Here is a 23,563-nt window from a genome sequence, read left to right as displayed (position 1 = left end):
CCCAGGGGTTCCATCAACCCTCTGAAATGTAAACAAAATTTCAATTGGCTATGTATAGGTACATTTTTCGGAGAATGGATTTTATAGCTTCCATATGATTTTCCTTGTGATATATGACACGAAGTAAGTATGACATCTAAAACCCTAATGAAACTAAATTACATTTTTTGGAGAATTCTTCTTTTAAGAGCAAAAAAGACCAAGGACATTTGACTGGGGCTTGTGTTGTGAGAGTTGACAGAAGTTTAGCTCTTATCCTGTACTAGAGGCCTGGTGCACGACATTCGTGCACTCAGCCTGGCCTGCGCCCTCTCGCAGTCCGGGACCCTTTGGGGGATATCCACCTGCCAGCTTACCTCGGCAGTCAGACATCCCTCCTATAGCCTGGGGCTCTTGCAGTCTGGGACCCCTTGATCCTTACCACCTGCCTGCAGCGGAGGCGGGAGAGGCTCCTGCCACTGCTGCTGTGCTTGCCAGCTGTGAGCCCAGCTTCTGGCTGAGCAACGCTCCTCCTGTGGGAGCTCGCTGACCACCAGGGAGCAGCTCCTATTTTTAGCATCTGCCCTCTGGTGGTCAGTGTATGTCATAGAGACTGGTGGTTCCACTGGTTGATTTGCATATTAGGGTTTTATTATATAGGCTATTTTCCATGAAGGAGACAGGACAATTGTTACATATGGAATGATGTGCAGAATACAATACAAGCACTCTCTTCTATAGATGCCTTTTGTTGTTGTTCTAGGTCAGAAAATAAAAATAAAGAAATGATTGACTGTAGCAGTTGAAAATAAAATATCTAAATGAAAAAGAAATCCTAATCATTAGTAATTGCTTAGGCAATTAGGAAATGCCCAGATTATTACACTGAAATGTAGTCTGACTAGACCATTCCTGAAGTTAAGGTTTTATAAAAATGGACTCCCCAGAGATTAAGGCACATAGTGCTTTTACACAAAGACCTGTTAAAGAAAAATTGCACTGGATGGAGTTAAATAGGCAATCAAGACTTTATTCAAGACTATTGCAGTAGGGGTCAACACTATTTCAATAAGACAGAGATTGAACTCAACTCCACTGGCACAAAAGGCAGGAAGATTTTTAAACCCTTGAATGAGCTGATGGAAAAGTACTAAAGGATATTAGGCAGTGGGAGGTTGTTTAATGTGCTTAGGCCATCTGTGTTGGCTAATTGGTAGTTATTTAAGTTTGGCTCCTACCCTCACTCAGTCAGTAGGAGATAGAGGCTCTATCTTTCTTGATGATTCTATTTCAAATGGATGGTTTTCAGATCCTTGCAAAAGATATCCCCGGGTTTGTGGAACTGGCAAGAGGCAGTTTAACATCTCAAAAGAGCATAGAAAGAATTTACAATTGCAAGTTTTCTAAAGCAAATGTTCTAAGAAAAGGAAGGTCAGCGGCCTAGCATCAGGAAGCAACCTGGCTAAAGCTGTAGGGAACATAAGGCTATTGTCACACTATTCTGTTACTTAAGGCTTACCTTGTATGACAGCTATGTGCTCAACCTAATTGGTAATGTTTTCCTTTAACAAATTCCATGCAAGAGCCTAGGCTTGGAGCTGCCGTACTAAACACCATTACTGGAAAACAGCACCTTGTGTTTCTACTGGCCACTTTCAATTTACTAAACCATTCATTTTTTTCTTGAAGGACAAACAAAATTGTATGTGCACATATTTGAAGGGGTTATTTTAACACATATGCAGCCTGTGAAAATGTTCCCACTAGAGTTTCAAGGCTTTTGCTGAATTTGCTGAATTTTGTAGATTGCAGTAAAGCTAACTATTCTTTCGCTTACACTGCTATAAATTTTGCTTATTGTTATGTATAATGTATAAAGAAGCACAGTTATACAATGTATCTTTTGCAGGAAGATTATGAACTAAATCAAAAGTATTTCCAATATAAATAATAAAACAGAAAAGACTACTTACAACAGAGCCAGAAAAGCTTAGACAAGCAAATATAATTTGCAGAGCTTCTTTAGAAATCATGTGCCAAAATAAAAAACAAACAAACAAAAAAACCCAACAACTCATAGAATCAGACAATGGCAAGGTGATTATTAGAGAAGGGGGAGGGAGTTGGTAGAAGTGGGTATCGGGGGACAGAAATGGTGATGAAGTGTTACAGGCGCCTCACAGACACCAGGAGAGGTGTTCCTGGACAGTCCCCTGAGTCGCAGGGAGAAGGTTGTCCCCTACTAGGTTCTTGTCAGTCTCATAGGAATGAATTCAGATAAGTGGGTTGTAATAAAGCACATTTATTAAAGAAATAAAGCAAGTAAATTTATCAAAGAAGCAAGGCAAACAAATCTATTAAACTATTAAACTACACCCCTACCCCCACTCAAAGTGCAGATGGACTTCCCAGCTAGTCTGAGAAGCGAGTCTGCTGGGGGTTTCAGGGGTTCTATACCCTTCTGTTTGTAGGTTTTAAAATTCCTCTGCTGAATATCTTGGAACGGATTAACTCTTAAGGTTCCCCTTTGACTTTGTTATGGCTTTCCTAGAATTCATGAGAGGTACCTGGCAATTTTATCTTGACAAGCCCTGAGACTTCTGGCTTCTCTGTTTAGGGAGTGAAATAACCCTTCCCCACCTTTTTCTTTTTTTTGCCCTTTTCCCAAAATGGCTAACTTCTTTGTTTAGTGAGACAGGCTCCTCCTTCTTTCCTTTCTCCTTACCCACTCCTGCCTTAGCAGTTCTAGGGTGATTTATGTTATGTACTGGCCAACCTCCTGAAACCCCTCTCCCTGGGGCCTGATTGGGGGGTCCAGCAGGCCAACCTCCCAGGGTCCCTCCTCCCCAGCCAGCCAGCCCCCTGATAGGCCTCAATCACCAGCCAGGCCAAGCGACCCCACCCATACACGAATTCATGCACCGGGCCTCTAGTTCATTATAATGTTATGTGCAAGGCACTGTGATTATGTTTTTGACTGATTAAATTTATAGCTTCTAAAACATATGTATTAATAATTTAGTTGTATTTAATACTTCCTAATTGAATCCTAGCCTCCTGGTGCATATTCCTATGATTTTTTGCAGTGTTTGCTTTTGAGGCTTTAGTAATTGATAGTTAATTTAAGTGGTATTATGGTGAGAATTTTCTGCTTATTGACAGATATGAGCCACCATAGCCACTATATTAATCTTTTTCCAATTTTCACCAATATAGGAAAGTACCATATCATTTAATTACTTACATGATTTATCTGATATTTTTAGGCTGTGTAAATTATTCCAAACACATTGTTGAGACAATATAGGTTCTGTTGATAAATCAAAATCTTAGGTTTCTATGTGTGTTTGTAAGCACACATACTTTATATATACTCAGCAATAAAAAACAAATTATTCAGAATAAAATAAATAAGTATATTTTGAATATTTAGTGAATGATTTTTATTTATCTCATCATTTGGGCTTTCCTACTTCTTGGGGATAATTATAATTTTGGATCATCCCCTAATTCCAACGAGTATGAAAATCAAAAATGTTTTAAATTATTTTTAAATATTCCCAGGAACTTAAATTCTTATGTTCCCTACATGAGAGTAATGACACTCTCATTAACAAATTCTATGACTATTTCTTCTTGACCTATCATTAGAGCCCTCCTTCTTTAAAGTCAAACAAGAAGCTTAGCTAGTTCCTTGACCACAATATAGAGCATGCCAGATATCCACCATTCATCTTGCTAATTCTTTGGTCTCTTGCTTCTCAAGTTAGTTCTGTAAGGAATCCTTGTTAAATTTCTTTCCTGGGGTTTATATTTTCTCCTTTTATTATGTAGAGAAATATAACTTCTTTTGCTCCTTTCCCATATTTTATGATAAAAATCACTGGCATTGTCTGTCTGCATTAGCAATGTTTTTCTCAATACCTATAGATAAATATCATTGTCTGTATATGTGTTAGACTAACCATCATTTAAATAAAATTTTGAAGATAATATACAGGAATTATACAAAAGGTTGTATTTGTTTATTTTTCACATGACATTATATTAAAATATTATTCTGAATAAGTCATATTTACATAACATAAGATTTTAAAATATACAGTGTATTTGAAGAATATGTCAATAATTTATTGGTCATGTTAGTCAGCTTAGACTGCTATAAACACAATACATGGACTAGGTGGCTTCAACAGCAGCAACAATGTATTTTTTTCTCATTCATGGAGGCTGTAAATTTCAGATTGAGATGTCAGCATGATCAGGTTCTGCCAAGGGTCCTTTTTGTTGTTTGCAGACAGTTGACTTCTTACTGTGTCCTCTTAAAACAGCAAAGAAGAGAGTTTCTTCACTTTACTGTGTAATCTTTTATGGTATCCCACACAAACTTGAAGCAGAAAATGTTGACCCACTTAATCAAAGAGAAAAATCATCCAAACTAATAGCTAGTATTCACTGATAACTTACTGTTCTTCAAGCCACATGACTTGTATATTCTTTATCTAAAGAATGCTTTCCATCCTTAACCGGTTTGGCTCAATGGATAGAGCGTCGGCCTGCAGACTGAAGAAGGGTCCCCGGTTTGATTCCGGTCAAGGGCATGTACTTTGGTTGTGGGCACATCCCTAGTAGAGGGGTGCAGGAGGCAGCTGATCAATGCTTCTCTATCATTGATGTTTCTAGCTCTCTATCCCTGTCCCTTCCTTTCTGTAAAAAAATCAATAAAATATATTTTTTAAAAAAGAATGCTTTCCCAATGAAAGTATTACAGAAAATAATAGGTATTCTGTGTAATGTTATTTTAAGCCTTTATGGTGACTGGAACTTGAAGGAACTTGAGCAGCTTTATGTGTTTTACCCATTGAAACATAAACATAATATGGTCTCGGTGTGCACTGAATTGAAAGTTGGGAAGCAGTGATATAATTCTCACAATGGCCTTAATAAGTAGTTAGTGCTATCGTCATTTTAAATAAATGTGGGCTGGAATAAGTTTTATAATTCTGTTTAAAGAAGTTAAGTCATGTTCTCTAGATCTTATGGCTAGAGAACCATGTGTACTGTGAATGGACTCAATCTTTCACTTTCAAGGACTGACTGTAGTCTATGAGTGCATGTGATAGTTCCTCTCTGAACCTATCTGTCTACTTCCAAGTTTATCTATATACTCCCCTTCCCCTTTCTTGCCCCTTCTTAAATGAAATGTACTCACCACAGTCAGAACACACCCAACTTTTTAGTTACCTGATCACAGACCCAGCTCTTTCTAGGTAAGTACTGCCAGTATTTTTCAGTATTAACCTTGTCAGTAGAGGGTACTAAAAATACACTGGAGGATTAAGGGCTTTTCTCTTCTCCTCTCCATTCTATCTCAATCACAAGTCTCCTTCAGGGCAAAGCTTCTTCCACTGCTAGTATCCTACAGTACAGTTAATTCTGCGCTTGGTATGCTGGGTGACGCTTCTTTAGTGGTAGGCAACTGTATAGCGTGGCTTCTTCTAGCCTGGCTCATGCAAAGGGTGGATTCTCCAGAAGTCCTTGGTGTTCTGCAGTGCCCCAAGACCCAGTCTAATGGCTTCACAGTAGAATGCCACACGAGAGGCCCCTCCTTGTAAATGGCCTCTCCTGGTTCTCTCAGTCCACTTTGTAGTGCATTCTGAGTTGACAGTCCTCCCTGTGGATGGCTTCCCAGAAAACTGCAGTGATTTTATTGTCAGAAACATTTCAGTAACATTTCCCACCACTCAGTGAGCCACAAACATGCCCCTATCCCTAGCCTTTGGTCAGGGGGGAAGAGGTGCCCTTTATGTAGCTGTTTTAGCTCCAGGACTAACACATACGGTAACGTACGTATACCTACAGACACATACAGAATTCTTAACATACTCTCCCAGGCTGAACTGTGTGCATTTCAGGTCTCTTTCTCTTCCTTCTTTGCACTTAGGACTCAATAAGCTCTTTAGTTTGAAGAACTGCAGAATTGAGGGCACACCACTAAAGCTCCTTATCTTTTCTTCATCCTAATCAAATGTGTTACCAGCAATGGTCATTTCTAGCTCTCTTGATATTTATCAACTTATTTGAATCATTTCTACTTCTCCTTTGTTCAGGAGCTCATAATTTCTATCATGGTTAATTAAAAATGACTCCCTGTCTCTGATTTTATCCTCTTAAGCCCATTTTCACAGAGCTACTGGAGATATTTTTTATTAAAGTTCAGATATGATCATGGAAATAATTCAGTGTTGAAATACTATTAGAATAATAGTTAAGCTCATTACTGAGAAATTTAAAACATTTCTATTATGGACTGTAACTACTTTTTAATCATTTATCATTTCATCTCCTAAACCCCATTTTCTGATCATACTTACATAATACTATTCTCTAAATAGTGTCTAAATTTAAACTTTAGTAATTTTGAACTGCTAGCATGACATAACATTTTACTGTATTCAGCACTTAGCATCATGAGAGTCAAGGAATGATTGCTCGACAAATAAATAAATATATGAATAAAGTGGGTTAGAGAAGAATGGATGAAGAGCAAGTAGACCAACAGTATCTTTTTATCTAAATGCATAAAAAACATAGTTTATATTTGTAGATAAGTAATTTCTTTCAGTGTTTCACAGTAAACCATACATTATGGATTTATTCAGTAGAGAATGTGGTATTCATGTAAATGTACTCTCTATATATAAAAGCTTAAGCAACCGTTATGACCAGACAACCAGACAACCAGTAAGTAGCTATGACGCGCACTGACCAACCACAGGGCAGATGTTCAATGCAGGAGCTGCCCCCTGGTGATCAGTGCATTCCGCCAACCACCAGTGGTCCCTCCCCTCTGCCAACCGGCCCTGATTGGTCCCAATCAGGACTGGGTGAGATGGCCTTGATCAGCCCCAATCGCCAGCCAGGCCAAGGAACCCCACCCATGCACGAATTCATGCACAGGGCCTCTAGTTTCATATAAGTTTAATTAAAAATATGTCCATGCAAAAATTCAAAAAGCACTCATTAAGTTAAAAGTAGTACTATCAGAATGATTTAAATGCTTAAAAAATAAACAAACAAAAAAGAAAATACAGCAAAAATGCAGTAGAGCCCAGCCAGTATCACTTAGTGGCTGAGTATTAACCTATGAACCAGGAGGTCATAGTTCGAGTCCTAATCAGGGCACATGCCCAGGTAATTGGCTCAATCCCCAGTGTGGGGCGTGCAGGAGTCAACTGATCAATGATTCTCTCTCATCTCTGATGTTTCTATCTCTCTCTCCCTCTCCCTAACTCTCTGAAATCAATAAAAAATATTTTTAAAAAGACAGTAGAAAAAAAATAACAGAATTAGGCAAAAGAGCTAGATATAAGCCTGAAAGAGGTAGAACCACAGGTTTCTATAGAAAGACATGAAAAGAAAATCTGTAAAAACAGTTGGTTAATAATGTGGTAGAAAGCTACATACCTAGGAAATTAAAGAAAACTCTTTGGTAGAGAAATTAAAATAGGTTATTTATTTTTAGAACAGAAAAGACAAAGTAGAATAAGTATAGCACACCCCATTAAATTAAAAACCCATAAAAGGGGCCCAACCAGTGTGGCTCAGAGGTTGGGCATCGACCTATGAACCAAGAGGTCACAATTTGAGTCCCTGTTGGGGCACATGCCTGGGTTTTGGGCTCAATTCCCAGTAGGGGGTGTGCAGGAGGTAATCCATCAATGATTCCCTCTCATCATCGATGTTTCAATTTCTTTCATCTCTCTCTCCCCTCTCCCTTCTTCTCTGAAATCAATAAAAAATATATTTTAAAAAGCAATTAAAGGGTATATTAAAGATGAATATGGTAGAATCTTAAAGCCTGGAATTGTCATTCACAAATTCGGCATCAGAACATCTTAACAAAGAAGAAGTAGAAATGATTCAAATAGGTTGACAAATATCAAGGGAGCTAGAAATGACCAAGACTGGTAACACATTTAATAAGGATGAAGAAAAAATAAGGAGTCTTAGTGGTATTCCCTCAATTCTGCAGTTCTGCAAACGGAAGAGCTTCTTGATTTCTAAGCCATAGTTTGGCTTGCCAGTTGCTATAGACAGAATATTTCAGTTTCCCACAAATTCATATGTTAATTTCTAAATCCAATGTGATAGTAACAGGAGATAAGGTCTTTGGAAGTGATAGGTTATGAGGACAGAGCCCTTAAGAATGGAATCAGTGCCCTTATAAAAGAGAACCTGGAGTGCTCCCTTCCCCTTTCTCAAAGTGAAGATATCGAGAAAAGATGGCTGTCTAAGGAACCAAGAACTGGGCTCTTCGCAGACAATAAATCTGCCTGTGCCTTGATCCTGAACTTCCCGCTGTACAGAGTCGGGTAAATAAATTTTTGTTTGTTATAAGCTACCCAGCCTTTGGTGTTTTGGTAGAGCAGCCTAAACAGACTAGCACACCAGGTTAGGCTTCTAAGGTTATTTGGGTTATTTGTTCTGAGAAAAATGAAACCAGTGAATGGAAAGTATGTATCCACATGAAAGTTCCAATTTGATCCTACCACCTTAAAGATGTAGAAAATCAAGAAGTTTTAAAAATATCTCATGTCTGTACTGGAATCATCCTAAGTGATCTCTCTAAAGCTCCTTCATCAGTGTCACATCTTGTTACCATGCAGCCTTCACAAATGGAAGAGGAAGCTACTTTTGGTTGGTAAGATTCCATTTTCTTGAAAGCATTTCAGAGGAAAAAATTGAGAAAAAGAGAAAGTCATCTAAAAATGCACACAGGGTTTTTAAGAGTCTTACTGGAAAAAAAAATGGTCCATCCCTTTGCCCCTTCCTGCAAAAGCTTCAATGAAGATTACCATGGAGAAAGTTTCTATCTTGATTCATATCTGTTTCTTTCCCTGAGAATGTAGAACAAGCGGATAGAGGGAAAGAGAATGGCATCTTTGAGATATCATTAAAGGTTAGACACTCTTTTTTTTTTATTTTTTCAAAATGTGATATCTACACCGCCTGCATCACCACTCCCCATGCTGTTTAGAAATGCTTTCTTCAGGCAACACTCAAACTTATTAACGTAAGCCCTCAAATATGTCTTAAAATAGTCTGACCCAATTCTTAGGGGCAGCAAATGCTGTTACTGTAGTGTCTGCTCTACAAGTTTACTTGGAAAAATAATTCCAGATTATGGTAGAACACAGAAAAATGGAATAGCATAAGGGGTAAAATAGAGGATAGTAGTAAGATTTTGGCCAGTGAAATGTGAGAAGAGACATGTGTCATTTCAGCTGGAGTTTTTCAAAGTCCTAGAATAATTTCTCACATTTTATCTCCTCTGTCAAGGTGATATTGGAAGCAAATGTTAAGGTACAGCTACTATTAGCCTGGATGCCTGAATAACTGTAATGAGCTATATGAGCTGCCAATATGATAAACTCATAGCATGAGAAAGGAATAAAATTTTGTAATACTAAGCCATAAGATTTTTAGATTGTTAACTACTACAGCATACCATAAGACAAACAATGGCCAGTTACTCATTCTATTAACTCTGTTGCTCTAACAGTAACATTGAGATATGTTTTCAATTGCCAAACACTCCATCTTTTCTTTTAGCCTGTGTTCATATATCTGCAGGGGCCAGTTAGTGCTTTTCATGTGTTACCCTTTGAGCATTTTTCTTCTATTCCGCTTTCTTTTCCACAGTCTATGTTTGTTTTAATTCTCCTCTTCTCTGGTTTATATCTTCAAATATTTTTCCAAATTACCCAGCATGTGAATTACAAACGCCTCTACAGTGTGGATGTTGTTAATAAATTTTTGCTTTTTTTTAAATCACATGAGAGAGTTAAAGTTGGCATTTAGAATGGAGCACCTGTTATCTGAATTCAGTTTGCTATTGAATTTCTACCTGTAGTGATTTTTTTGAAGAATGTCTGTCCTCTTGGTCTTACATGTTTATTTATCATTGTTTGAAGTTGAATACAGTTTTCATAGTCTGTTGTCCTTGATGTTCTGTTGATATATTTTGAATATTACAGGTGTATTTTATCTTGTGAACATCTACAAATTGTTCTTGCTTCCTCACATTTTCTAACTTTTCAATATTTCTCCTTTTAAAGCCAAAGCTTTAGGACAGATTGATGTATACACACTTTATTCTCAATTTGAATATTTACTAATGCACATTTGCTGTAGCTATGCACATCTGTGCAGGGCTCTTTGATCTCAGTACTTGGTCTTCTTACATGGAAACATGTAGTTTGTTATAAATATTCTAATGTTATTTGTAACGTTCTCTTTCCTGAGAATGAGCAAAATATAACCTTCAGAATAAACTGAGTTTAGTTTTTTTTTCTTGTAATATATGCATATACTCAGTTTTAAAGAACCACTGCTTTCCATTTTTGTCTCCCACCATATGTGCCATAATTAGTAATAAGAAACAGCTATGAAATAAACAGGGAAATAAAGTAATTCTGGCTGCTTTAGAAAGAAGTTCAGGATTAAAAGCACGAAAGTGGATTGGTAATGAAGTGTAGACCTCCACTCTCACTTCTCAGGAGATAAACAATTTATAAATATGGTCCATTGTGTGTGAATGCTGCTTATAATCACCCTCACTCTAGGGACAAAGAAAAATAGCAATCACACATACATAGAGTATAACTAATGCTTCCTGGAAAGTAATTTGAACTATAGTACACATATTAACTGTCTTGGTTTAACGTATAGAAGAGATTATGCAATAATGTACTTTGTATCTGTCTATATGGAAATGACAAGCTCTGACAAGGTGATAAAAATGTTGGGAAAATGCATATTTGTTGCATGCATGATCTTTCGTGATCCAATTCAATTACAATAACTACCTAACTGGAGAGAAAGAAAATAAAATAGATCTCGAGCAACAGTTACTAACCATTGTAATCAAACAGCCTGGTACTGGCATAAGAACAAGCATATAGATTAACGGAACAGAACAGAGAGCCAGATATAAACCCACGCCTTTGTGGTCAATTAATAATTATTTTGTTCTTAAAAATAAAGAACAGTGTTGTAATTGCCAGAAGGGAAGGGTTTGGGGTCAGGGCTGTGTGGGGGTGGGCAAAGGAGAGAAAATGGGAGCATCTGTAATAGTATAAAAAATAAAGTAAAAACAAGTTAAAAACACAAAACAAGAACAGAGTTATATTTCAAACATTGCAACCAATGTTCTAATCAAGGGGAAATACCTTAACCATTGTGTGACTTTGTGTGTCTTCAAATTTCTGGTATACAGTCAGAGTAATTTATGAGAATGAATTCATGACACTGCTTGAATTCTGTGAATCTCTCAGTTACCTACTGTAAATGCATCCCTCACCAGTTTGGCTCTGTGGACTGAAAGGTCCCAGGTTCAATTCTGATCAAGGGCATCTACCTTCCTGGCAGGAGGCAACCAATCCATGTGTCCTTCTCACATCCATGTTTCCCTCTCTCTCTGTCTCTCCCCCTGCCTTCCATTCTCTCTAAAAATCAATAGAAAAAAATATCCTTGGGTGAGGATTAACAAAAAATGTAAACAAACAAACAAACAAACAAACAAACTGGCATAATAAAAAAAATGAAAGAAAGAAAGAGATATGCTCCATCCTCCAGCCTCTGCAATTTTGTGCTCCCTCCTCCTTCGGAAGCACACAGTGCAATTCTGTCTGGTTTGAATCAAGAAGACATGGACTGAAGTTTGACTCCTCCATGTACTTATCCTGGCAACTTTTCTGAGTTCTGATTTGCTCATCTGGATTATTTCAAAGCTACGTATTACACACCTCACCAGGATATTTTGAGTACTGAATATGATGTTGTATGAGATAATATCAACCACATCAGAACCATTGATAAATGTCAATTTCCTTCTTCTGGAATTTTTATGGTTTTATTTCAATTACCTCTCAGAGAACCTACATATCTCCTGCTATATATTTTTCAATTATTCAGAGATCTTTCTTCTCACTTTGAGAGATGTTTGATGATCTGTCTAGATAATTTTCTCTACTCTTGTCATTATCAGGATGGTATTCAGCCCATCCTTCCATCTCTTCCTCATCCTGTACTGCAAATATACAAAAAGAAATTGCAATATTGTAACCATTACTATTGTGCCCCCACAAAATATCTTACCATTTTTATATTTTTTCAAATATATCTTTCAACAGAAAATCATATAATTTTTTTTAGATTCTACATATACAAAAGATCATATGGTACTAGTTTTTCTCTGTCTGACCTGACTTCACTTAGCATAATGTCCCTTAAGCACATCCATGTTGTTGTAAATGGCAATATTTTATTCTTTTATGTGGCTGAATAACCCATCACAATTTTTTTTTATCCATTCATCCATCAATGGACACTTAAATTTCTTTTCCATATCTTGGTTATTATAAATAACACTTCAATGATCAAGGGAGGTGCATATGTCTTTTTGAATTAGTATTTTTGTTTCCTCCATATAAATAATTAGATGCAGAATTGAAATCATAAGATAGTTCTATGTTTTAAAATGCTTTGAGGAACCTCCAACAACAGTGTACATTGGTTTCCTTTGCTCCACATCTTCACCAACAATTATTTATATATATATATATATATATATATATATATATATATATATATATATATATATTTTTTTTTTTTTTTTTTTTACAGAGAGGAAGGGAGATGGATAGAGAGTTAGAAACATCGATGAGAGAGAAACATCGATCAGCTGCCTCCTGCACACTCCCTGCTGGGGATGTGCCCGCAACCAAGGTACATGCTCTTGGCCGGAATCTAACCTGGGACCCTTCAGTCCGCAGGCTGATGCTCTATTCACTGAGCCAAACTGGTTAGGGCACCAATATTATTTTTTGTCTTTTTTTTTTTATCATAGCCATACTAACAAGTGTGAGGTATTATCTCATTGTGGTTTTGATTTGAATTTTGCTGAATATTAATGATGTTGAGCATCATTCCATATAATTGCTGACCGTATATATATTTTCTTTGGGAAAATATATATTCAGATCTTCTGAATTGTATAAGATTACTTATATGTTTTAGATAATAACCTTTTATCAGGTACATGATTTACATATATTGTCTCTCAATCTGACGATTGCCTTTTCATTTTATTGATGGTTTTCTTTGCTGTACTAAAGCTTTCCCACTTACTTATTTTTGCTTTTCTTGCTTTTGCTTTTGGTATGAGATTCAAAAAAATCATCACTAAGTCCTATGTCAAGAGGCTTATTGCCCGTCTCTTCTTCCAGTAGTTTATGCTTTCAGGTCTTAAGTTCAAGTCTTTAATTGTTGAGAGTTAATCTTTGATTGTGGTATAAGATAGTGGTTGAGTTTGTTTGTTTGTTTGTTTGTTTATTTATTTATTTATTTTGCATGTGGCTGCCCAGGTTTTCCCACACCATTTATTGAAGTGACACCATTGTATATTGTTGGCCCCTTTATCTCAAATTAATTGATAACATATGCAGGTTCCAGGGCTGACCAGCAGACCCTGAGCAACGGATGATCAGATTACTCCAACACAGGTTTCTGTGAAAGAGAAGCTAAGGGGCTGTTTTACTTTAGAAGTAAAATCAGTCCTGTTGGCCTGTGTCACTGGCTTTCTAGTGTAAGAATACCTTGAACTCAAATTAACCTCTAGATATAATCAGCAGGGTCAGCATCCTTGAGAAAGTATATGCTTCTAGAAGGTCAGGTCTTTAAAGACTAAGCATAGAGATTCTAGCAAAACACCCCAGGGGAAGTTTATAGATTCATTTACTACATTTCTAATTTAGAGTAAATCATAAGACTATTTTAGTTTATAATAAATAATGAAAAAAATAATTTCCCTTCTCTGTAGAAAATACAGCAGTCTCCATTAAAATATTATTGGTAGCAATACTCTGCTCAGTGATACTATGAATTATTTTCAATATAACATTTTCTTTAAGAATTATTCCAAAACTTTATTTTGTTTCATGTAAGTTCACACTGTCATAAAGCAGCTCTCTTAGAATTCCAAGAGTACATACTATGGCGTATCCACAAAATTATAACAATTGAATCTGAAATTGACCAACCATTGTTTCCATATATTTAAATAAAATACTGAGTAAAATACTGACATTTTCATAGTTTATTTAAATCTTTTGGCTCATAACTTATAAAATTTACTACATCACCACAATTTCACATGCAGCCATTTTATATTTGTTCTGAGCCCCCATATTTGCTGAATAACAGGAAAATTATATATCATGATAATTAATGATTAATCTTAATTGGATCATTACTATGACACCTAACAATATGTACCTGCCTGGTAAAATTGAGGTGCTTGTTTCATATATGTATAGGAGTTATTAAGAGCTTCTTAGGGGAAAAAAGAAACTTATTATAAAGAGGAAAAAAAAGCTGAGCACATATAATTTGCTCCAGTAACAATGTCCCAGACTGCACAGAGAACAAAAGTCTTCACATAAAGTGTTGTCTGTCCTTCAGAAATGATCACAGCCTACCTCCATAGGATTATCAAGAGATCCTAGAGGGGAAAAAAAGCATACATTAAACCAGAAATAACCATTTCATGTCCATTAAAAACTGTTAGAGTTACAAAACAATTCAATAAGTTTTCAGGATACAAAATCAATATGCAAAAATTTGATGTGTTTCTATACACTAATAATTAACTATCAGAAAAATAAATTAAAGAAACAACTTTACTTACTAATGCATCAAAAAGAATCAAATATCTTAAGAATAAATTTAACCAAGAGGGTGACAGACCTGCTCTCTGAAAACATTGATGAAATAAATTGAAGACAATTAAATGGAAAGATATCCCAGGCTTATTGATTGTAAGAATCAATATTGTTAAAATGTCCACACTACCAAAAGCAATCTACAGATTCGATGTAATCCCTGTAAAAATTTCAATGGCAATTTTCAAAGAAATAAACAAAATAAGCCTAAAATTTGTATCGAGCCACATACACAAAAACCAAATAGCTAAAGCAATCTTGAGAAAGAAGAACAAAGCAGGAGGCCTCATGGTCCCTGATGTCAGATTGTATTACCAAACTGTAGTCATTCAAACAGTTGACCTGTGGTTATTATGATTGAGAAACTGAAATTTTAGTTGCATTTAAATTTTTGATAAACTTATATTTTAAAAAAATTTTAGATTTTCAGAAAAAATTGCAAAGATTATCCTTAGTTCTCAAATACCTCATACCAGTTTTCCTTGTATTAGCATGTACTTTTGTTATATTATTTGTTACAATGAATGAACATTGATGCATTATTATTAAGTAAAGTTCACAATTTATTCAGATGTCCTTATTGTGTACCTAATGTCCTTTTCTAGGGCCATGATTCTACAGGGTACCACAACCTATATAATAAAAGGCTAATATGCATATCAACCAAACGCGGAACAACCGGCCACTATGACAACACAGGAGCTGCCCCCTGGTGGTCAGTGTGCTCCCACAGGGGGAGCCCCACTCAGCCAGAAGCCCGGCTCACAGCTGGCAAGTGCAGCAGCAGTGGCGGAAGCTTCTCCCACCTCCCTGGCAGTCAGACATCCCCCGAGGGCTCCTAGACTTTGAGAGGGTTCAGGCTGGGGTGAGGGAACCCTTCCCCCCAACCGAGTGCACGAATTCCAGGCACCAGGCCTCTAGTAGTATCATAATGCTCTTTTAGTTTCTAGTTGACTGTGTCAATTTCTCAGAACTTATGTGTTTTTGATAACCTGGACAGTTTGCAGAATACTGGTCAGATATTTTTGTTGAATCTCTTTGAATTAGAATTGGTCTGATGTTTTACTCATGATTTGACTGGTGCTATGAGTTTTGGGAAGAAAGTGCCATTCTCATCACATCATATCAAGGGTACATGCATCAATATAACTTATCAATGTTCATATTAAATGCAGTCACCTGACTGAAGTAGTCATATTTCTTCACTATAAAGTTATTTTTTTTCTCCCTGTTTCTATACTGCCCTCTTTGGAAGGATGTCATTATGTGCAGCCCTCACTTAACGAGTACAGGTCTACACTCCATCTCTTTGAAGGGGAATTATCTATACCAAATTTTTTGAATTTTTCTGCAAGGTAAATTTATCTGTTATTTACAATTCTTCATTTTTTTATTCAATCTAATTTATATCTTAATGGACTTATAGACATTTATTTTATATTAGGAACTATAATCCAATAATATGTAATTTATCTCATTGCTTTTTTTTTTTTTTAATTTGGACATTGGGAGCTCTTCAGTTAATCTCTGTGTGTCTCATTGACATAGTCTTTTTTTAAAAAATACTTTTTTGCTCCTGGCACCACATGATGTTCATGGCTCATTTTTTATATTTCTTGCCCATGTCCTAGAGTCAGCTCTTTGTCAAAGGAACCTTGGTTTCTTTCCATTGGCTAATGGCTTTAGCATTTAAATTAGCTAAACATTTAAAATTGTTTAGCCAGGGGAATGGGGTAGTGTTGAAGGTCTCAGGTTTCCTATAAAAGAGAAATTCATTAATTTCCTTTGCATTTCATAATTGAACTTTATTTGATACCTCAGCTTTGTAAAAAGATGAAAAGATAAAAAACTTTGGTTCATTATAAGAGGATATTTTCTTCTTCTTGGTCAGAGACAGGCCATGCATCAGCCTGTAATGTTTTGATATTTGGTTCTCAAATCCAGCCTCAAATAACCCTTTTTTTTTCAGGTTGTACTGTATATTAGAATAAGTTATTTGTCTTGTTATATACTTATTAAACATTTATACCCTTGTGTGATTTTAGAAAGAAAAATATAGGTATGTTTGTTTTTCATAAATAACCTGCCTTTTTAAATGTGATTTATGAGAATTTGTAAAGCCAGAAAAATCATAAAATGGAATATTTCAATAACATATTATGCCTTCTCTATGAAGTAGGGTCAGTTGCATCAGTCCAGAAAGAAAGCATAAATCTCAACTTCAGTGGCATTTGCAAAGCAGAAGATGAATGTAATAAAGGCAGGAGGGCCAAAGTTGGGGTTTCTACCTAACTTCCCCGAAGCACTAAGAGCTCTACAATATTAACACCTTCTCTTTCTTTTCTACCTCTTTTCTCTGACAGAATTCTATCACTTTCCATCTTTGCCTTAAATGATAAACTGCTGTTTGGTGGAATGCCGAAAGGCAGAGCAGAAGCTGGGATAATGGGAGAGGATAAACCATGTCCATGCTAGCTACATGTTTGGTGCTTTTAAAATCATGAGTCTTTTAATATAAACAAAATCTTTTATTTTATCATGGAAAATAAGTTTAAAAGACATTATACTTAAAGAAGTAATACGCTGAACACTTATCATGAACATATGTAAATAGAGCATTTCAAGTCTTTTCTACCAAGAGGATTTTGCTAGGTAGCTAGGTGAGAACTGCTAAAACAGACTTTTAATTTCCATGTTTGCCTGGGGATCAGCAAGATCGGGTTCTTACTTTTAAGGCTGAAATATTTTGAGGATTTCAACATGAAAGATGGAAAGCTGCAGCAAAAATCAAAGTTTTATTTAAAAGTGCATGTAAGCTTGGCCCATGTGACTTCATGGTTGAGCATCGACATATGTACCAGGAGGTCACAGTTTGATTTCTGGTCAGGGCACATGCCTAGGTTTTGGGCTCAATCCTCAGTGAGGGGCATCCAGGAGACAGCCAATTAATGATTCTCTCTCATCACTGATGTTTCTATCTCTCCCTCACCATTCCTCTCTGAAATCAATAAATATATACATACATTTATATATATTATATTTTATTTATATATATATTATATTATAAATTATATATATACATTATTATCCTATCTAATAAAAGAGAAACATGGTAATTAGCCTTAAATCCGCTACCCTTCCCATTGGCTAATCAGGGCTATATGCAAATTAACTGCCAGCCAAGATGGAGGCTAGCAGCCAGGCAGCTTGAAGCTAACATGAGGCTTGCTTGCTTCAGTGACGGAGGAAACCAATGTTCCCTGCCTGCCTTGCCGACCTCTGAGCTTGCAGTTTGAAACATTGTTACAAATATAGAAGCTAAATAAAACCCCAGAAACCTGCTTTCAGCCAGCCAGGATCTCAGAGCTGGAGTTGATACAGTGTTTTGATTATAGAACCCAAACAAACCAGATACCTGTTTTCAGCAGCAGAGGTCTCAGAGCTGGAGCCATAGCTAAAGCTAGCCCAGAATTAAAAAAAAAAAGAAAAAAAAGGAGCAGTTGGGAGCTTCAGTCACCCGCCAGCCTGAAAACAGCCCTCAGCCCCTCACCCAGACTGGCCAGGCACCCCAGTGGGGACCCCCACCCTGATCCAGGACACACTTCAGAACAAACCAGCCGGCCCCCACCCATGCACCAGGCCTCTATCCTATATAGTAAAAGGGTAATATGGCTCCGGGCACCGGGATCAGCATGACAGGGGGCAGCGCCCAAACCACCTGATCGCCCGGTGGCTCTGTGTGTGACCAGGGGTGGGGCCACACCTCCCTATCCATCCTGCTCTCTTCATGACAGGGGAAGGCGCCCAACCCCCGATTGCCCTGAGGCTCTGTGTGTTACAGGGTGCAGCGCCCAACCCCCCCCCCCCCAAGGGCCCTGCTCTGTGTGTGACAGGGTAGAGCCATAACCTCCCCATTGGCCCTGCCCTCAGTGTGACCGTGGCAGCGCCCCAACCCCCTGATCTGCCCTGCTTTGTGTGTGACAGGGGGAGGTGCCCCAACTCCCCTATCGGCCTTACTCTGTGAGTGATGGGGGGAGCTCCTCAACCCCCTGATCGGCCCTGCTCTGTGCATGACAGGCGGGAGCCCAACTCCCTGATGGGCCCTGCTCTGTGCATGACAGGGGGTGGCGCCACAACCTCCCCATCGACCCTGCCTTGAGTGTGACAGAGGGCTGTGCCCCAACCCCCCAATTGGCCCTACCCTGAGCATGGCTGAGGGTGGCATTGCAACCTCCCGATCTGCCCTGCTCTGTGCATGATGAGGGCGGTGCCCCAACTACCCAATCGGCCCTGCTCTGAGCCCGACCAGGGGCTGCACCTAGGGATTGGGCCTGCCCTCTGCCACCCGGGAGCAGCCCTAAGCCAGCAGTCGTTATCTCCCGAGGGGTTCCAGACTGCGAGAGGGCACAGGCCAGGCTGAGGGACCCCTCCTCCCCCCCAAGTGCACAAATTTTTGTGCACCAGGCCTCTAGTCATATATAAATACTAGAGGCCCAGCGCATGAAATTCATGCACAGGTAGGGTCCCTAGTAGCTGCAGGCTGTCAGCCAGGGCATCCTTTCACCTAGCCTCCTTCCACCACTGGCCAGGTTGGAACTGGTCATTGGGTTGGGCTGAGGGCTGTTGGCTGGCTGGCTCCGCCCCCTAGTCAAACTCCCAGTAGAACTCCTGGTTGAGGGGGCAATTTGCATATTAGGCTTTTATTATATAGGCTATGTATAAAAGTGAAGGCATATATATAAACTAGATGCCCAGTGAACGAAATTCTTGCATTGGGGGGAAGGTCCCTCAGCCCAGCCTACGCCCTCTTGCAATCCAGGACCCCTTGGGGTATGTCTGACTGCCAGTTTAGGTGTGATCCCGCAGTGGAACCAGGCCTAAACTGGCAGTGGACATCCCTCTTGCAATCTGGGACCACTGGCTCTAAACCACACACCTGCCTACCTGCCTGATCACCCCTAACCACTCACCTGCCTGCCTCATCTCCCCTAACTACTCTGCCTGCCTGCCTGATCACCCCTAACCACCTCTGCCTCAGCCCTGCCACAGCGGTTTCATCCAGAAGGACATCCAGAATGACGTCCGGAAGGTCTTTTGGCTGTTCAGTCTAATTAGCATATTACACTTTTATTATTATAGATAAATAAAACTAAAGGTACATCTGAGAGACACTCCGGCCAGTAGCTCAAGGAAGGTTTGAGTGCCCCAAATGGGTCTAGCTCCTGGTTTTTAATCTTTATTCCCCCCCCCCCCCACACACACACACATTCTGCCTTGATCCTTTTGTACTATTAGTCCTTTAGCTGGTGGGCTTCCTAGAATTCTGTTGGCCTGCTCAACCAGTGTGCTTGTAATATTTGCCCTTTTAGTGCTATGAATTTCTTTAACTATATTTCTTCCTCCCTATTTTTGTCTAACTGATATGATTGTTTTTACACCCTCCCCTCTGTTTTATTCAAGCACAATCAGTACATTCTTTCCTTGCCTTGCTCATATTTATCTAACATACTCTAATAGAACCATCCTAAAGACTATTAGGAACATGATTCAAATAGTTATTTACTTACCCGTTAGTGAAAATCTTAGATTTTCTGAATTGCCAAAGCAATCTCTATCATAGGAAAGCTCAATGTTGGCTCATAACATTGGTCCAATTAAGTTAAGTGCTCCCCAGCAACTGTATTTCTGTCAATGCATATGTCCCTAGAGTGTAGTTGGGAGCATACAATAATTCAAGAATGATTGCCTCAAAGGTTTTATTGGACTCACTCAGTTAACTCAGATAAAATAGAGAAAAAGAAAACCTTATTGCTCACTTGCTGACTGTGTTTGTGTTCTGCTTACACATATGTTAGGCTGTTAATGGAGAGAAATCTAGATAATATGGACCTAATAATATGCCTACTTATCAAAGCTCCACAATTTGTTTGTTTTCAGGAGAAAAATCTGATGCTACCATAGTGCTCTTCTAAATACTTAAAATAACTGTAGTCAATTTCTCTATGTAAGAAAAAGCATGTGCATTTAATTGGGGGTAGGGAGGATAGGTGAGCTTATTTAAACTCATTATGTAAACAGAAAAAAGATGGAAGGATAATTTTTAAATGCATTTATATAATTTGTTACTTAGATGGTTTAGAAACTCTCTGGAAGGATTCCAATGAATACAATAGACATATTGTTAACTTTCTGAATTTATCCTTGCTCTTGGGAAATAAAAAGGAATAAAAACATGACTTCATTTTTTCAAAAATCAAAATTGTAATACAATGAGTAAATAATATGATACACTCAGTCTCCATATGTGTTTTGATTGGGGAATTTAATTAATCTGCATTTAAACTAATTATGATAGATATACATTTTATTTTATTTTTATATTTTTCTTGAAGAAGACCCTTTAACAATTCTACTCTTGGTTTGGTGGTGATGAACTCCTTTAAGTTTTTCTTGTCTGGGAAGATCTTTATCTGCCTTACACTTCTAAATGATAGCTTTGCAAGTAGAGTAATCTTGATTGTAGGTCATTGCTTTTCATCACTTTGAATATTTCTTGAAAATCTCTTATGGCGTGCAAAATTTCTATTGAGAAATTAGCTGATAGTTTTATGGGAGCTCTCTTATATATAAATAACTGATTTTCCCTTATTGCTTTTAGGTTTCTCTTATTGTCTTTAACCATTGCCATTTTAATTATGATTTGTTTTGTAGTGGGTCTTTTGGGCTTCATTTTGTTTGAGACTGTCTGCACTTCCTGGACTTGTATGTTTATTTCCTTCACCGGGTTAGGGAAGTTTTTGTCATTATCTTTTCTTGTAGGTTTTTAGTGCCTTGCTCTCTCTCCTCCTTCTGGCACCTCCATGATGCAAATGTTGATATGCTTAAAATTGTCCTAGAGGCAACTTATACTATATTCATTTTTTAGATTATTTTTTATTTTTTCTGTTCTGATTTGAATGGATAAAAAAACAGGAGGCTTATGTCACTGTCTACAAGAGAGTCATTTCAGATCAAAAGATATACATAGACTGAAAATAAAGGATGGGAAATGATACTGCATGAAAATAGAAACAGACAAAAAAAGATGAAATAGCAATACTTCTATCAGACAAAAAAGACTTTAAAACAAAGGCTATATAACAAGAAACAAAGAAGGATCCAGCTATTCCACTTTTGGATATTTACCCAAAGATTCCCAAAACACTAAGTTGAAAAGACATACATCCATATGTTTATTGCAGCATTTTTTTTATAATAGCCAAGATATGGAAGCACCCTAAGTGCCCATCAATAGATTAATTAATAAGTAAATTGAGCATATATACAATAGAATGTGACTGAGCTATAAAAAGGATGAAATATTGCCATTTGCAACAACATGGATGGACCTAGAGAGCATTGTGCTGAGTGAAATAAGTCAGACAACAGAAGACAAATGTCAGATGATTTCACTTAAATTTGGAATCTAAAAGACAAAATAAACGAATAAGAATAATAGAAACAGACTCATAGAAAAAGGGAACATTTTGATGGTTGCCAGATAGGAGAAGTGTTGGGGGGATGGATGAGAACAGTAAAGGGTTTAAGAAGTACAAATTGGTAGTTACAGAATAGTCATAGGATATCAAGTACAGCATAGGGAATAGAGTCAATAATATTGTAATAACTTTCCAACTAGTGTGGCTCAATTAGTTAAGCATCATCCCCTGCACTAAGAGGTCATTGGTTTGATTCCAGGGCAGGTCACATGCCTGGGTTCCAGGCTCATTTCCCAGTAGGGGGCATGTAGGATGCAGTCAATCAATGTTTGTCTCTCATTGATGATTCTGTCTCTCTCTCCCTCTCAATTATTGTCTCTGAAATCAATTATAAACATATTTAAATAATGATAACAATAATATTGTAAATACTATGTATGATGTCAGATGGGTACCAGATTTATCAGATGATCACTTAGTAAGTTAGTCATTGGGTTCTATACCTGAAACCAACAAAATATTGTATGTCAACTCTTTTAAAAAAATAAAAAGAATTATAAAAATGAGTAAATAATATGATTCACTGTTCATTAGGAAGGAGTTGCTGTTTCCACAATATTTCTCTTTGTTTCTCTTTATCATGTTCCCCTATGTGTTGTTCCCTCTGCCTAAACATCCACCTGTACTCATTATTATCAACTCTTGCCTGGTCGACAGCAATAGAACCTTTCATTCAGCCCCCAGCCTATCCCAAGCTGGCTATCCTCCACACTGTCAACAAAACCCTTTCCTCAAACCAATAAGCTTATCAACAAGCATATATAACCTGATATTGGCATCCTTCATTTTGGCAAACAACACATGAAAGATAAACATCAAAATTTAGTGTGAACTCATTTTTTGTCCTTCTGGATTTTATTTAAAATGTCTCAACTCATTACACAGGCCTTGATTATTCTGACACCAGCCTCACTTTCCAGTCTTTCCTCTCTTCTGCATCACCTCTCACGTGCTTTATTAGTTATGATTCTCCAGAGAAATAAAATCAGTAGGATGTGTGTATGCACAAATACATATACACAGATACCTGTCTATCTAGATATAACTAATCTGTGTGTCTATCTACACAGTTGACACTTGAACAATATGCTTTTGAACTGAATAGATCCACTTATACATGTATTTATTTAAATAAATACATTAAATGTATTTTCTCTTTATCATGATTCTCATAATAAAACATTTTATTTTAATCAGCTTACTTGATTATAAGCATACAGTAATATAATACATGTATATAACATTAAAAATGTGTTAATA

Source organism: Myotis daubentonii, chromosome 2, assembly GCF_963259705.1.
Source record: "Myotis daubentonii chromosome 2, mMyoDau2.1, whole genome shotgun sequence".
Lineage (NCBI taxonomy): Eukaryota > Metazoa > Chordata > Mammalia > Chiroptera > Vespertilionidae > Myotis > Myotis daubentonii.
This window is presented reverse-complemented; position numbering follows the sequence as displayed.